We start from the raw sequence: 16169 nt of genomic DNA, 5'->3' as shown, positions 1-16169 counted from the left end.
AGTCTTCAAGAAGCGGAGAGGAAAAAAGGTGCACATTCCCTGGGATAAGAGACATGGGTAAGATAACAGCTTCCCGTGTGTGTTTTAGGTAATAGACCCGGAATGTTTGTGTTTGCCACTATTTCTGTTTTGTCATTAGACGCATATTAGAGAGCTTTCTTTTCTCTTTTTTCGCTCCAAAATTTGGCACCGCTTTTTCAATTTAATAACAAGTCTAGCTATTACAAAGAGTTCCTTAAGTTCAATTTTTCGGTAGAGGGATTTCCGGAGGTGATTATTGCGAGTTTTGGTTGTTTTTGTTGCCCTTATAATCTTTTCGAAACGGGATACACTTTTGACCCTTGTGGGCTAAGTTCTGATCAATAGTTCTGAGCTGAGAATTATTGAAAAAAAATGAAATTTGGTGCCACGGGCTTTGTCCTTGTAACAGTTAAGCAAGAGAGGCTGCCTTGCAAAATCGCCTTAATCATCTTTGCTTCTTGTATCGTACCTCCTAGTCGCAATATTGTCTCTTCGTCTTTTTTGCGTGAGGTCTCATTGAACAGGTTTTCTAAACATGAACAAATAAGATTTTTTTATGGTTGTTTGTTGCCATATATAGTAACGTATTCGTTTTCTTGTTTTCGGCGTTTTCCAAATTGCGATAATTTGAGTAATTGATTCGTAGCATGCGCATTGACGGAGTTGATATCTTAACGTTTTTAACTATTTGTATCGTTTCTAAACCATCGTTTTTTCAGCGAATGATAATACCATTTTCTCAAATGTGTTTGCCTGTAGCCCTCTGGTTGCGGACTGGTGTAACTTTGGCATGAATTGAAAATTTCGTCGGGAATTAACAATGAAATACAGTAAAAGCAAAACATATTGAGAAAAAAGCAGCCGCCCAACAAAGATTCAAAAATTCTGATTGTAAGACTCCTTGATGAGATCAAATCTATACTTTTTTAAATCTCGGCTAAGAAGCCACTCAGTTGTTTTAAATGTTGCAAATTAGATTGATTGCTAAGGGCAATAATTGAAAATTCCAAAAAATATGGATGCTTTTTCTTTAATTAGAGAGTTAAAGTTGCGAAAAACAGCAAAATTTGAATTAAAGAAGATTACTATAGGTCTCCAATTCTCATCTAGCTCTCCTTTGGAGTTTACAGAAATTGTGTCGGCAGTTTCTAGTTCATATCTGTTGACAAACAAAAACAAACAAATTTTTAGCCTATCAGAACTCCAATCAAACAATCAGCGCTGCTCCTCCAACTCTAAACGTAAAAAAGTTTACTCAAATTTAAACATTTTTGAAATATTATAGTAAAATCGAGATAAGTTTAGCAAAAATAAGTGAAAAAGTGAACAGAAACCGTCTAATATTTACTAATCTGGTACCCTCGTTGAGTCCCTCTAGAATAAAAAATAATCTGTAAATTTTGTTAATTCTACATTCTGGAATGCATGTGCTGTCTACTGATACCACTCACACCTATCTACGATGAAGACATCGATCGGTCATATTTGACTGGTCCGAAAAAACACAATTGTGTATTTTGTTCTTAGTTCCCCACTAAACCGATGGTAGCAACAACTATATAATTGCAGTAATTCTCATATTTTAGATGTAACTGGCCAATCGATGTGTTCTCTACGATGATCATATCGATTGGCCAGAATTGTCTGAAGAAAAATCCCATTCGAGTATATAGTTCCCCACCCCACAAATGGGTCAGGAACAACAATGTTTTTTGGACACCTAAATTTCTGCTGATGAGAGTTGTCAACTGATTGCGAGGGCAATTTCACTGGTTTCCCAGGGTCGTATCCCCTGAACTTGACTTTAAAGTGGCTGAACCCTCGGTGTAAAAAGCTTTGCAATGTGCCTTTTGGTGTCCATCAACAGTTTCTGCACGATCCTTATGTTCGATCAAATATGCAATTCATTTACCCTCACTTTTTTGGTTCGATCACTTTTGGCTATGGAGCAGAATGTTGAATTGAATTTTTTACTGAAATTGTCTCATGTGGTTTGGGTGTTTTCTATCTACAGGAGGCCGAAAAGAGCGATTCTAGATAAAAGTCCCGGCTGTGGTCAGTAAGAGATTTGGTCGGCGATTCACTGTGTTTATCTATTGTTATAGCTATGCCAACCTTCAAGATTTTAAAAGATGCCGTAAGAACCCATTAGAGTTTTTTCCAGCAGAGAGGAAACAGGTTGCACATTTGCTGGGATAAGAGATATGGCTTTCATTTCGCATTGTGCTAGAGCTTCGCGTGCTTGTGTTAGGTAACAGACCGGGAATGCTTGTGTTTGAGCATATTTATGTTCCGCCATTATGCGCATATTGGGGAGCTTTCTTTTATCTTGTTTAGCTCCAAAATTTGGCACGGTCATTGTTTTATTTCACAAAAAGTCTCGCTAGTACAAAAGTTCCATAAATTCATGTCTTCCGTAGAGTGATTTTTGATTGAAAGATTTTTGATAGGTTTGAATGTTTTTGTTACCCTAATAATTTTTTCTGAAAGGGGATATATTTTTGGCGCTTGCTTTTGGCGCTTGCTGAAATTGATTTTAAAGTGGCTGAACCCTTGGTGTAAAAAGCTTCGTCATGTGTCTTTTGGTGTCCATCAACAGTTTCTGCACCATCCTTATGTTCGATCAAAAATGCAGTTCATTTAAAATATGCCGTAAGAACCCATTAGTTTTTTTTTCCAGCAGAGAGCAAACAGGTTGCAAATTTGCTGGGATAAGAGATATGGGTTTTGTTTTGCGTTGTGCTAGAGCTTCGCGTGCTTGTGTTAGGTAACCGACCGGGAATGTTTGTGTTTGAGCATATTTATGTTTGGCTATTATGCGCATATTGGGGAGCTTTCTTTTGTCTTGTTTAGCTCCAAAATTTGGCACCGTTTTAAAAAATTTGTAACAAGTCTAGCTTTTACAAAAAGTTCCTTAAGTTCATATTTTCCCTATTTTTGTTGCCCTTATAATCTTTTTTGAAACTGGATACACTTTTGACCCTTGCTGGCTAAGTTCCAAATCAATAGTTCTGAGCTGAGAAGTATTGATCAAAAGTGTAGTCTGGTGCGGCTTTGTCCCTGCTGGGAACAAATAAGCGAGAGAGGCTGCCTTCCAAAATTGCCTTAATCATCTTTGCTTCTTGTATCGTACCGCCTAGTTGCAATATTGTCTCTTCGTCCTTTTTGCTTGAGGTCTCATTGAACAGGTTTTCTAAACATGAACAAATAAGATTTTTTTTAATGGTTGTTTGTTGCCATATATATTAGCGTATTCGTTTTCCTTTTTGGGCGTTTTCCAAATTGCGACAATATGAGTAATTGATTCATAGCATGCGCATTGACGGAGTTGATATTTTAACGTTTTTACCTATTTCTATCGTTTCTAAACTATCGTTTTTTCAGCGAAGGATAATACCATATTCTCAAATGCGTTTGCTTCTAGCCCTCTGGTTGCGGACTTGTGTAACTTTGGCATGAATTGAAAATTTTGCGGGAATTAACAATAAAATACAGTAAATGCAAAACAAATTGAGAAAAAAGCAGCCGCCAAACAAAGATTGAAAAAGTTTGATTGTAAGACTCTTTGATAAGATGAAGTTTATACTTTTTTAAATCTCGGCTAGGAAGCCACTCAGTTGTTTTAAATGTTGCAAATTAGATCGATTGCTAAGGGAAATAATTGAAAAATCAACAAATGTGGAAGCTCTTTCTTTAATTAGTGATTTAAAGTTGCGGTAAACAGCAAAACTTGAATTAAAGAAGACTGTCATAGGGCTCCAATTTTCATATAACTCTCTTTTGGAGTTTACAGAGTTTTGGTTGACAGTTTCTAGTTCATTTCTTTTGACAAATTTAAATAAAGTGGACAAAAAAACACGTTTTCTGCCGTTTTTGGTTAAAGAAACTCTTAAAACATTTATCAAAATTTTTAGCCTATCAAAACTCCAATCAAACAATCAGCGCTGCTCCTGCAACTCTAAATGTAAAAATAATACTCAAATTTCAACATTTTTTGATTATAGCAAAATCGAGATAAGTTTAGCGAAAATTAGTGCAAAAATGAACAAAAACCGTCTAATATTTACTAATCTGGTACCCTCGTTAAGTTCCTCTAGAATAAAAAATATACTGTAAATTTTGTTAATTCTACATACTGGAATGCATGTGCTGTCTACTGATACCACTCACACCTTTCTACGATGAAGATATCGATCGGTCATATTTGACTGGTCCGAAAAAACACATTGTGTATTTTGTTCTTAGTTCCCCACTAAACCGATTGTCGCAACAACTATATAATTGCAGAAATTCTCATATTTTAGATGTAACTGGCCAATCGATGTGTTCTCTACGATGATCATATCGATTGGCCAAAATTGTCTGAAGAAAAATCCCATTTGAGTATATAGTTCCCCACCCCACAAGTGGGGCAGGAACAACAATGTTTTTTGGACACCTAATTTTCTGCTGATGAGAGTTGTCAACTAATTGTGAGTGCAATTTCACTGGTTTCCCAGGGTCGTATTACTGAATTTGACTTTAAAGTGGCAGAAACCTCGTTGTAAAAAGCTTCGTCATGTGTCTTTTGGTGTCCATCAACAGTTTCTGCACGATCCTTATGTTCGATCAAACGCAATTCATTTACCCTCACTTTTGTTGGTTCGATCAGTTTTTTGGCTCTGGAGCAGAATGTTGAATTGAATTTTTTACGTGAAATTAAAAAAAGAATAAAAATACCATTAAAAAAAGAAAAAAAAGCGAAAATAGTTGAAAAGGTAACAATAAGCAGGAGAAAGTAAAAGAAAACTAAAGCACCTAATATCATCCTTGTCGTAAATCGAAAAGAAAATATATATTAAAAACATCAATAAAACAAGGAAAATCTTAGCTCAGCCAGAATCATATTAAAATTAAAAAAGAAATTAGGCGGGACAGTCGTCTATAAGACCGTAAATTAAAACTTCCTTAAAGATAAAGAAAAATAAATAAATAAGTAAAAAAAGAAATACCGTATTGAAATAAGCGTTAGATTTTTATAAACAAAAGTTTTTAAACATAAAAATAAAGAGAGTGCTATGGAAATTCAAAGATAAAAATAGAAAGCACCTTCCACCTTCACGATCTACTTGATGATTATTTTATAGAAACTATTAATTTCAACAACTTAACAAAGTTTTAAAAGGGCACGATACAAGTAGGGGAACAATAAAATGGCAACGGGCTCAACCTCTAGAATGCTATTACCGGAAGGATTTACCGGTTCAAACGACTTGGAAAGTTACGTGACGCATTTTGAGCTATTAGCGGAACTACAAAAGTGGAAAAGAACTGAAGGAGATCCGGCTCGCGAAGTTGATAAACGGCCAAATTACTTTGCACTTAGGCTACAAAAATCTGCCATAGAGTTCTATCGCACTCTACCGCAAGCTACACAAGAAAATTATGATAAATGCGTTAAAGCTTTTCGAGAACACTACAGCGAAAAACCGGTCGTTTTCCGGGGACGGCTAGCTCACCGCGTACAGCAACCAGGAGAAAAGTTGACAGATTTTCTTGGAGATTTAAAGCAGTTGGCTTTGAAAGCTTACCCAACGGAGTCGCAAGACATTAGAGACCATCTCATTCTGACATTTCTAGAAGGAATCAACCATAGTAAGGTGAGGTTAGATCTCAGAAAGCAAATTGGCGACAAGGATATGAAATTTGAAACAGTTTTGGAAAGAGCATTGCATCTGGAAGCTGTAACAAGAATAGAGGAGGAGGAGAAAACACTAAAAGTTGCGGTAATTAGACGAGATGAAACAAAAGATTTAGTGAAGGCCGTCACCAAGCTTGTGAACCAATTGTCAGTAGATGACAAACAGCGAGAAAACCGTCAAAACCAATCTAGGGAGCGAAGCGGTTCCCGGGGACGGTAGGGTGACGACAGACGTGACAGAGGACAGCAACAAGATCGTGGGTTTAACGATTGGCAGCGATTTCCAACGCCAGGACCTATTCACCGAGACAGATCTTTTGGAAGAGAGGAACCGTCTAGGAGGAACGACAGGCATGGTTTCAAGTGCAGAGTCTGTGGACAAGAAGGACACCTTTCGAGGAATTGTCGAAATTGTTTCCTATGTTGAAGTTCCCAACACTTGAAAAGAAACTGCCCTTTTAAAAAGAAAACCACCGAGAACTGCAATGTCATTAGAGTTTGTTCGACAAACACAATTAAATGTCTAAACGCAGAAATCATACTTCATGGGAACAGATGCGTTGGATTAATAGACAGTGGAAGTAGTATATGGCTTTTGAGCTGGTCCACAAACTAAAAACTACAAAAACCGGGAATTGTACAAACATCCACAAAACGAGTGTTAAAAGCCAATAACTCAGCTGTCAAAATAATAGGCAGAGTAACGCTTTTGGTACAGTTGCAACCAAGACTACCGGAGGTTGAACAAGAGTTGTGATAACGGCAGACGAAGGTATAGAATGTCTGCTGGGAATTGATTTCCTGAAAACCAATAAATGTGTATTGAACTTACACGAAGAAAAACTATATAGCAGTCACTTTAAATTTTCAATACCGCTCACCACAGAGAAAACGCAAGGTGTTCAAATTTTTGCAATTGCGGGACAAAACACTTATATACAGAGTAAAAACGAAAGTCTAATGAAAATTAGATTAGCTGATGAAAACGGAGAAGAAATTCCGGGAGTGGATGGATTAGTGGAAGCAATTGAAGATTTTGAATTAAAGACTGGCTTGCTTTTAGCCGCCTTTATGATATCAACGAAAGATGGTTGGAGTTTGAAAAAAGTGTTAAATCTAACGGACGCACCAGTAACCGTGTATAAAAGCACTAAAGTGGGAACTTACTTTGAAAACAAACAGAACTTAGTTGTGAATGGAATTTTCACAAATCAAAATAAACTAAAAACATTGGAAACTTTTCAAATGGGAAAACACGCAAACTTGGAAGGTTCTAAACTAAATGACCAGCAGAAAGAGAAAGTACAGGAATTGTTCACGAGACATCAACAAGTGTTCTCACGAAACTCAAATGACTTAGGATAGTGTGACAAAATTAAACACCAGATTAAACTCAACAAAGATGCACAGCCGTTCAGAAGAAGTTATTGCAGTATGAGCTTCGATAAAAGAAAAGCAATGAAAAAAAATTGTCGAAGATCTAGAGGATGCAAAGTTAATTGAACCAACCCATTCGTATTTGGCAGCACCATCAATATTGGTGAAGAAGAAAGATGGCAGCTACAGACTAGTTGTAGATTACAGAGGTTTGAAAAAACAAATCGAGAAAACCAGTTGGCCGCTACCAAGAATAAATGACGTTATTGATTCTCTAGACGTAAATTGTCACTTTTCCAATATCGATTTGACATCGGGATATTTTCAAATGGCACTCGACGAAGAGTCACAAAACGTGACAACTTTTGTAACTCCAATGGTACCCTACAAATGGAAGAGACTACCCATGGGTTTGGCGTCAGCGCAAGGAGTTTTCCAAAATTTAATGGAATTGATCATGTCGGGACTCTCCTATGAAGTGGCTTTAGTATACCTGGTTGACATAATCATCTTCGGTAGATCCTTTGAAGAGCATCTCAACCGCCTAGATCTCGTACTTGGGCGACTTAAAGAAGCTGGATTGAAAATAAAAGGCTCAAAATGCAGGTTTTTTCAGGAAAAAATTCATTTCCTGGTACACATTGTATCAAATAAAGGCGTAGAAGTGGATCCGGAGAAAGTAGCGGCAGTCAGTAAAATGAAAAGCCCACGAACAATAAAAGAATTGAAAGCCATATTAGGACTAGTAGGCTTTTACAGAAGATTCATACAAGATTTGGGAAAAATAGCAGAGCCGCTTTATAAGCTATTAAACAAAAAAGAACGTTTTACTTGGAGCAAGGAATGTGAATCAGCAGTTGAACAACTAAAACAAGCTTTACAGAAAGCACCAATTTTGGGTTATCCGAATGACACGGAACCCTATACGTTAACCACTGACGCCCCTTTGTTTGGCATTGGCGCAATTATTTCCCAAAGACAACAATGGGGTGAAAGAGTTATTGCATACGCAATTAAAACGCTCAGCAAAAGTTAACGAAACTATTCTGCGACAAAACCAGAACTTTTTGCAATAGTTTATTTTACTCAACACTTCAGAAATTATCTTCTGGGACAAAAATTTTTAATTGTTACTGACCATAGGGCCCTCACGTGGTTATATAGTTTTAAGGAACCAGACGGATTATTGGCCAGATGGATAGAAAAGCTCGAACAGTTTGACTTTGAAATCAAACACGAAGCGGGAAAAAAGATCCCTCTTGCGGATTGTCTGTCGAGAGTTCCACAGACTGAGGACCAAGTCAAAGACTGCGATCACGTGAACAAAATATATACAGAAGAAAAAAATATCTGGTCCATTGGACTAGGGAAATCTGTTGAACAACTAGTTGAACATCAGAAAAATGCAGCCGACCTCATTATACTGAGAAACTGGATTGAGAACGGGAAACGCCCTCAAAGAAAACACATGGCAGGAGCCTCTAGGGCACTGTGGAAACTATGAACTGATTTCAGAAACTTACGGATTGAAAATGATCTAATCAAGAAACAGAAACGTATTGACGAATTTAATAACTTATTACAAATTGTCATTCGAAGATCACTTTTAAAAGAAATTCTGCCTTTCTTTCATGAACATTGCGGACATTTTGGTATAGCCAAGACATTTGATCGGGTTCGAGAACGATTCTACTGGCCCGGGATGAAAAAAGATGTCCACGAGTGGGTAAGTTCTTGCAAAGAGTGCTGTCAAAAGAAATCTCCAAACCAGAAACACATACACAGTCTGACAACGTGGAAACCAAGTCATCCGTTCTGGCAAGTTGCCTTAGACATTATGGGACCTTTACCCGAGTCCAGCGGAAACAAATACATTCTGTTAATTGGAGATCAGTTTACAAAATGGTATGAAGCAATTCCCATGAGCAACAAAGAAGCTTCAACGGTAGCTAAGGCCTTTGTAAACGTCTGGGTTTCAACATTTGGTTGTCCGGCAAATCTTCATAGCAACAAGGGCAGTAATTTTATGTCGAATCTTTTCAAGAACATGTGTAAAGTGCTGGGAATTAACAGGACTTCAACAACAGCTTATCACACTCAAGGAAACGCAATAATAGAGCGCACCAATCGCACAATCGAAGAGAGTCTTGCAAAATATGTGGGTAAACATCACAACACCTGGAGCGACTACTTTTCGCTAGTAATGATGGCGTACAGATCATCAATTCACTCTATTACGAAGTACAGCCCCTTTAGCTCCTTTTTGGATGATCATGCGCGCTGCCAATTGATTGCATGTATCAAACAATACAAACCAAAATCTACCCATTTTTGAGTGATTACGTTGGTTGTTTGAAAGAAGAACTACAAACGTGCCATGAGCTGGTAGGGGAAAGCATGGATGTGGAGCAAGAAAGACAAAAAACCTACTATGACCGTAGCACATTTGGACCACAATATGAAGAGGCCAGACAAAGAAATTTAAATTCTTTTACAGCGGACCGCAGGTAATACGTGAATTAATAAACGATCTGAACTTTGTTATTGAGGATGTGAAAACATAAAAACAACAATAGGTCCACTACGATCGACTCAAACGTTTTAACAGTAGAAGTGCTACCACTGATAAAGAAGAACCTAAGAAGGGAAAGATTGAACCAAGAATAACACAAAACGACCTTACGGAGGACAATGGTTTTGTGGAAATCGAAGTGGTGACCCCAAAATTGAATGACACAGAAAGAAGAGAAGTTCAACCTGAGGAAAATATTAGTCAAATTAATCCTAATACTGAAACTCACAATGAGACAGTCAGAGACGAATCGTTTCAAACACCTATGGGTGGGAGTACAAGAGAATCAAAAAATACTAACAATAAGAGCAGAAGCACAAAGGTACCTGCGCCCAATGTAGCCACACAGCAGAAGCGGGATAGTCTGGTGTCAACATCCGAAAGGATTGAAGGCGAAGAATTTCCAAATAGGAGCGCAGCTTCTACTTCGCAAAATGTTCGCCGAACGACGATATCAGACAAGAAGTGCGTCGGGAATAACAACACCAAGGGAACTGAAAGACTATTTTTTATTCAAGGATAACGATTCAGATGAAAAATTTGATGTATTTTTTTAAAAGGTGATACGTCAAAAAGCAGAGGGCGTGGAACCCACATTGGATCGTTCAGCTGAACTGGAAACTTCTTCAGTTGGTTAGCATATTAGGTTTTTCACAATCCTTGGAGATTGTGGGGTATGATTTCGAGAACATTCTACAGACGCAGAAATTTGCGATGACGGAACCAACAAATTGTGAAACGTCACATATAGATGAACAGGTAAACAAAGGAGGACTGATCTACGCCAAAAGCGGCATGAGTAAACTAAAATACTGCAGGTAGAGGGCTGCATATACGCTAACTGTGCTGAAAAAGAGTAGTTGGTATGACGACGCAACTTACTTAAACAAAAAATTACAAATAATTCCGACGTTTTACCCAATAAAAGAGTCAGTCTGTCAAAATCTATGGCAGTGACACAAAGCGCGGTTACCGGGTCTTGGTGATTTTGAATTCAATGCTCCCAAAGAAGTCCTCAACGAGATGAATGTTGACCGAAGCGACGCTGAATTTGTTCAGAAGATATCAAAAACTTTCATGAAAAGCGGAGATGAGAAAAGAGTGAATTATGTCTACCCCGTGGATTGGATCAATCCAAAAGGTGAAACACAGAAAGGTAACATAATGATAAATGCTGAAATTTTCATGGGGACTTTGTTCACTGAAACTAGGAAAGCAAATGAAGGAACATGGTTATATTTTAAAGACCCTCTGAAACAGGAGCAGACCTTGTTATATCAAGGAGACACATTTGAAATAGATTCAGTACAATATCTGTTCGATCAAGACAAAAAACCAAACATCTTAACGATCGTTAAATTTTCAGTCTTGATAACAGCAAAAATAGTCCGCGCTGGAAACAAAAAGTACTTGACGAGCAAATTAGACAGAAAAAGAAATTTAGTTGTCCAGTTGAAAAAAAAGACAAAACATATAGACAATTTTCTGCTTTTTGAAACAAACCACAGAAACTTGTTTTACACAACGGAAAAATTGACGGTCGCGGAACAAAATTTTTCAACAACCGATATATCCGAGACAGATCTCAGGAACATAAAACTCGACCAACTTTTTGTGTGGGATTTTTGAGGCATGTTTGAAAACCTGAAACAAATAGAGTTATTAACATGTCACATAGAAAAACTGCATAGAGCTATGACTCTAACGACATCAATTAACGGAAATTCACACCAAATTTTCTTAAGTCAACAAAACGCTCTGGGTACATACGCAAAAAGAGCGGGAGGAATACTTTATGTCCATAGGTGCCCTAAAGTAATCGTACATGATGTCGAAAATCAGTTTTGTACGGAGGAAGTACCAATTAGGGTGTATTCTGACAATACTTCAGAAGTAATTAGATACATGGACCCCATTTCTAGAATATTCTATAGAAATTTCACACCGATTAATTGCAACCCCATGTACCCGAACGCTCTTGAATTGCGGAATGGGTCATGGATAACGTATGGTCGAAGAATACAATTGATTGAAAAACCCAATGATATGCCTAATTATAGAGTTAACGTCAATTGGTCAACTTTGGCGCCAATGGAAGGGTTCTTCAATGACAAGGACCTAGATCTCAGCAAAAGGGCCCAAAGATTAAGGCATTCGAGAAAGACAATAACAGAAAGAGAAGTTTTCCTGGGACAAGGAGGTTTATATGAACATGAGATTCAAGAGTATTTCAACACGGACTTAAAGTACAATCATCAGTGGCATGAATTGCTGATTTTTGAGTACTTGGGTAATGAAGTGAAACAAATCTGGCATGTGGCCAGGGAAATAATCATCAATTTGATAACGATTTTTATTGGATCTAAAATCATATTTTGTTTGGTACGCGTGTTTCATTCAATCGATGTCATGCAGTGGCACCAATCCTGTAATTGCACTGCAACCCATTAACCCAATGGGGGAACAAGGTTATTTTCATCATCTAAAACAACGTACAAAGGAACAAAATTTGACAAGAAAAAGGACAGTTGAACGGTGTGATGGTGAAACAAACATCGTATTTATAAAAGCAAAAAAAGCAAAATCTGTACCAGATATGGCAGAAATTGAGATTGATACATTAGACTAATTTACGTGTATGATATGTAGGAATCGCAGAACCAAAAATTGGTGATTATTGCTACTATCTACCCGAGTTGTTCGAGGTCAGGTCGATAGTCAGGCACCAAGTGTATCGGGTTGTTGGAGTAACCTCAAACAAAAGGTACGTGGTGCCACTGCAAAAGGCAGGTGGAAACATTGATGACAGAGTTGGAGGAGGTTACAAATGTAGCCGAAACAAAAACAAGGGAATGTATCGCTCTGGTGGACGAGCGGGAGTGCTTAGCTTGGGAGTTGGAGAATGCCGAGATAGACAATAGTAAGCTAAGGAGTAGAGTAAGAACAGAGCAAACCTCGAAGAAGGTCATACAGAGGAGGCTTGAGGCGATCAACGCGCAGAACCCGTTCAGTCGACCTCCAAACATTTTTTTTATTTTCTATTCCTGCCATAGGGGGCCACAACCAGTACTATCCAGAAACATTTCAAAACGTTGGCAATGCTCTGTCATCCGGACAAGGGTGTTCGTGAGGACATGTTCAAAATCGTTCTTCAAGCAAAGAAAATTATGGAAGACGAGGAGGCCCATAATATTTATGTCAAGTACGGGATTGAAAAAGCACAAAAATATATGAACTCCAAAATGGACATTTGAAGCTCTTGCTGTGTGATTGAGTGGAACACTCACATTTTCTTAGAGGGAGGCAGTATAGTGAACCATAATGTATGACATGCTCATAAATTACATATTAAACGCAAAATTCGAAATTTTCACAAACAAATAATAGAACAAAAGAGATGGTTACTAATAGTAAACCGGATTTTAACAATATGGAGAAAGCATCATAAGAAATGATGGGAATCATCATGGAATTTCATCTTGACGGGACACGTCAAGGAATGTTCATGACGGGATTCGTCAAGCAGGTAAACCTGTTATCTGTTGGTTTAACTAACAGGGACCCGTGCGGTAGAAAATAACTATGAGAAAATCCCAAGGAGATTAACGAAAATGGGTAAAAATAACCTAAGATTAATTACCCATTGATAGGACTGAAACCAAAGAACATATTCAAAACTAAGCCTTACACAATCGAGCTGCCTCTCTTTAATTGCTTTACATCTCTCATCTTCACAAAACTTCAAAAATATTTACAAGCAATGGATCTAACTTTGTATTAAACTGATTGTACATTTACATCTGCTCAATGAAATTCAAGTCTTAAACTTGGAATATTTTCCTCGGTAACTCCGAGGTTTAAAGTGCTCAAGAGTAACACCCAACCCAAACCGTAACCGTAGACAGTGCACGGATATTACAGAAGAGATAAACTTTTCCCAGCCTTTGGGACTCAAAAGACGTACTCTGTCATTCATGTGGGACCGTCTGATGTTGAACTTCAACGAAAGAGTCGTGTGTACCTGGACCATTTTCTGTGATTGCTCCGATTGCAGAAAATAGTGGAATCAAGACCAAAACTTCTATGTGAGCAACCCCCTCGGCTTGATGACGAAAAATCACAACAACAACAACAACAGCTGCAGCTGGAGAGTTGTGCAACTGTGGAAACTGTAACCCCCTTAAAAACTTGTGCTAGATAATAAATGAAAAATAATATTAAAGGGCCGTGTACACCATCCGGCATCGATGGATATAGGTCGAAATATAAGGCACGATGAGTAGCACTTAGTAGCCGGACGCTGCACTCCAAGCTGTTCCCCTCCAGACAGTGTAAAGACGGCCCAGTCACAAAAATAAATAACAAGTGGAGAGGAAAGCACCTATATATATATATATATATATATATATATATATAGCACACATAGGGAACTAGAATGGAAGGATTAAAACAAAAATGGAAAATCAAGGAATAAGCAAATGAATAAAGATAAGCAGCCAAACACTCAGTGCAGCCTTCCCTCCTCCACGACGGCGCTAATCGAAGTCTCACTGAGAACACGAGGCTTGAGGGCAAGACATCCCCTCAAGCAGAGAACACAGCTCCTCAGAAGTGCGAAGCTGATTTTCGTTCGGATGTAGCTCATAGTGTCGGCGTACGGCTCTCCGCGTTTTTCGCTGATCTTGGTTGCGAGTTGTTTCATAACGCGCGATGCTGATGGACCTGGACCACCCGAACAAGCAAAAACCAGTGCATTGAAGCTGCTGTGTTCGGTTTCGCGGATTCGCTCTTCGTACTTATTTCGCTTGATGCTCTCGTGATATTTGTATGCAACTCTTATGGTCTTAGGGCAGCTCTTTGCATGAGGGTTGAAAATATTCACATCGAAGAAAGTGCGATTAAAGCGGGAACCCTACAGACCGTTTGCCTTGATGTCCAGTCGAGCGTCATCATCAGTGGTGGTGGAATTACTCGAGAAAATTTCTCCATCGAGCGACTGAAGTTTTGGCTCTATCTGTACATCGTGGCAAACGTCATCCATCAGGTTTGCAAACACATCTCTATTTTCGTTGTGTCGTAGGTGCGTATAACCGCTTTTGGTGCAATGGAGGGCATGGGTGAGGCTGAATTCTTTCCCGCATGGGCATATGGCTGGCGTGTTCTTCGCTTCCCAGGTGTAGCAAAGTGCTATTTCATCACGGAACTCAGTCTTTGTGAGGTCAAAACCATGTTTTGACAACGGAAGCGCGTTAAGCCAGTTTGATGCTCCTTTCTCCGAGGCCAGCTGGATGGTATACTTCATTTCTGGTAGATTGTTTTCGATTCTGGATTTTTTCCAGATGAGTTCACTTTGATTGTCTGCTTTCTGTCTGAGACTGATCTTGGTTTGTTCTACTTCACATTGTTCAATATTATTGAATGACGCCAATGGTCTTGAGAGTTCAACTGATTGCTCAAAATTTTTGTGAAGATCTTCTGGGAGGGCGATGTTAAGCCCACCCATTCTGAGAGGGAGAGAAAAAAGTTCTCTTTCCTCTTGGATTACTTCTTTGCCGACGATATTCGTTATGACTCGGCGAAGCCGCTCCTCCACCTTGTCCAGAACCCCGTCCATGAAGGAGTAGTACGCGAAAGGAAGCTCAACTTCTGTTGAACCCCTTCGTCAAACATGCATAGGCATTCTGGGGAGAGGTGAGAGCAAATTGACCAAGTCTGTCTAAACTTTTTGTGTATTTAGTTTCTGCATCTTTCAGGAATTTTTTACTGGCCTCAGAGCTTCCGATAACTGATCCCAGGACTCGAGCGCCCTGCGTGATTTCTACATTTGTGCCTGCAAACACAGTTGACGCTTGGCGCTCGCCTCCTGGCTTAATTATCAACTGACACTTCGGAGGATTGACAAGATATCCATACTTGGGACCGAGCTCAGTGAGCTTGTCGAAGAGTGCCCTGATATCTTCTAACTTACCGACGACGCTACCATCATCAGCATACTATTTTCGTGTCAAAGAGTCATTATGAAGTCTTGTTATTAGGGGTAGGATTGCGATTCCATACATTGGGATCGCCTTGTGTCGTACCCTCCTGAGACACTATGGTCGACTTACCGATGTAGAGATGAGACGGTTGGCTACAGGAATTCTGTAGGGCATCATGCAATGATGGGCATAAGGCTTTCACGTTCTCTAAAGCTGTTCGTCTATTGAGCACGTTAAAAGCGTTTTTGGCATCAATTAGAAGAATTGCTTCGTTTTCGGAATCATCAAAACTGTGGCGAAGCGAATGTATGACATGTTCTATGCCACATTTCTGGCCCAGGCACATTTGCATGTTTCCACCGAGGGATGTCAGATCTTGCCTGATGCAGTCGACGATTATGCGTCCGGTGATGCGACGCATTACTTCACCAATACCAATAGGTCTCACACCTGGACATTTATCCAGAGCCACTAGTCGACAACCATTGTATGTAATCAAATCATCCGGTAGTATTATGGACGTGGCCAGCCTCTTAGCAAA

The sequence above is a fragment of the Convolutriloba macropyga genome, chromosome 2, assembly GCF_964194025.1.
Source record: "Convolutriloba macropyga chromosome 2, txConMacr16.3, whole genome shotgun sequence".
Lineage (NCBI taxonomy): Eukaryota > Metazoa > Xenacoelomorpha > Acoela > Convolutidae > Convolutriloba > Convolutriloba macropyga.
This window is presented reverse-complemented; position numbering follows the sequence as displayed.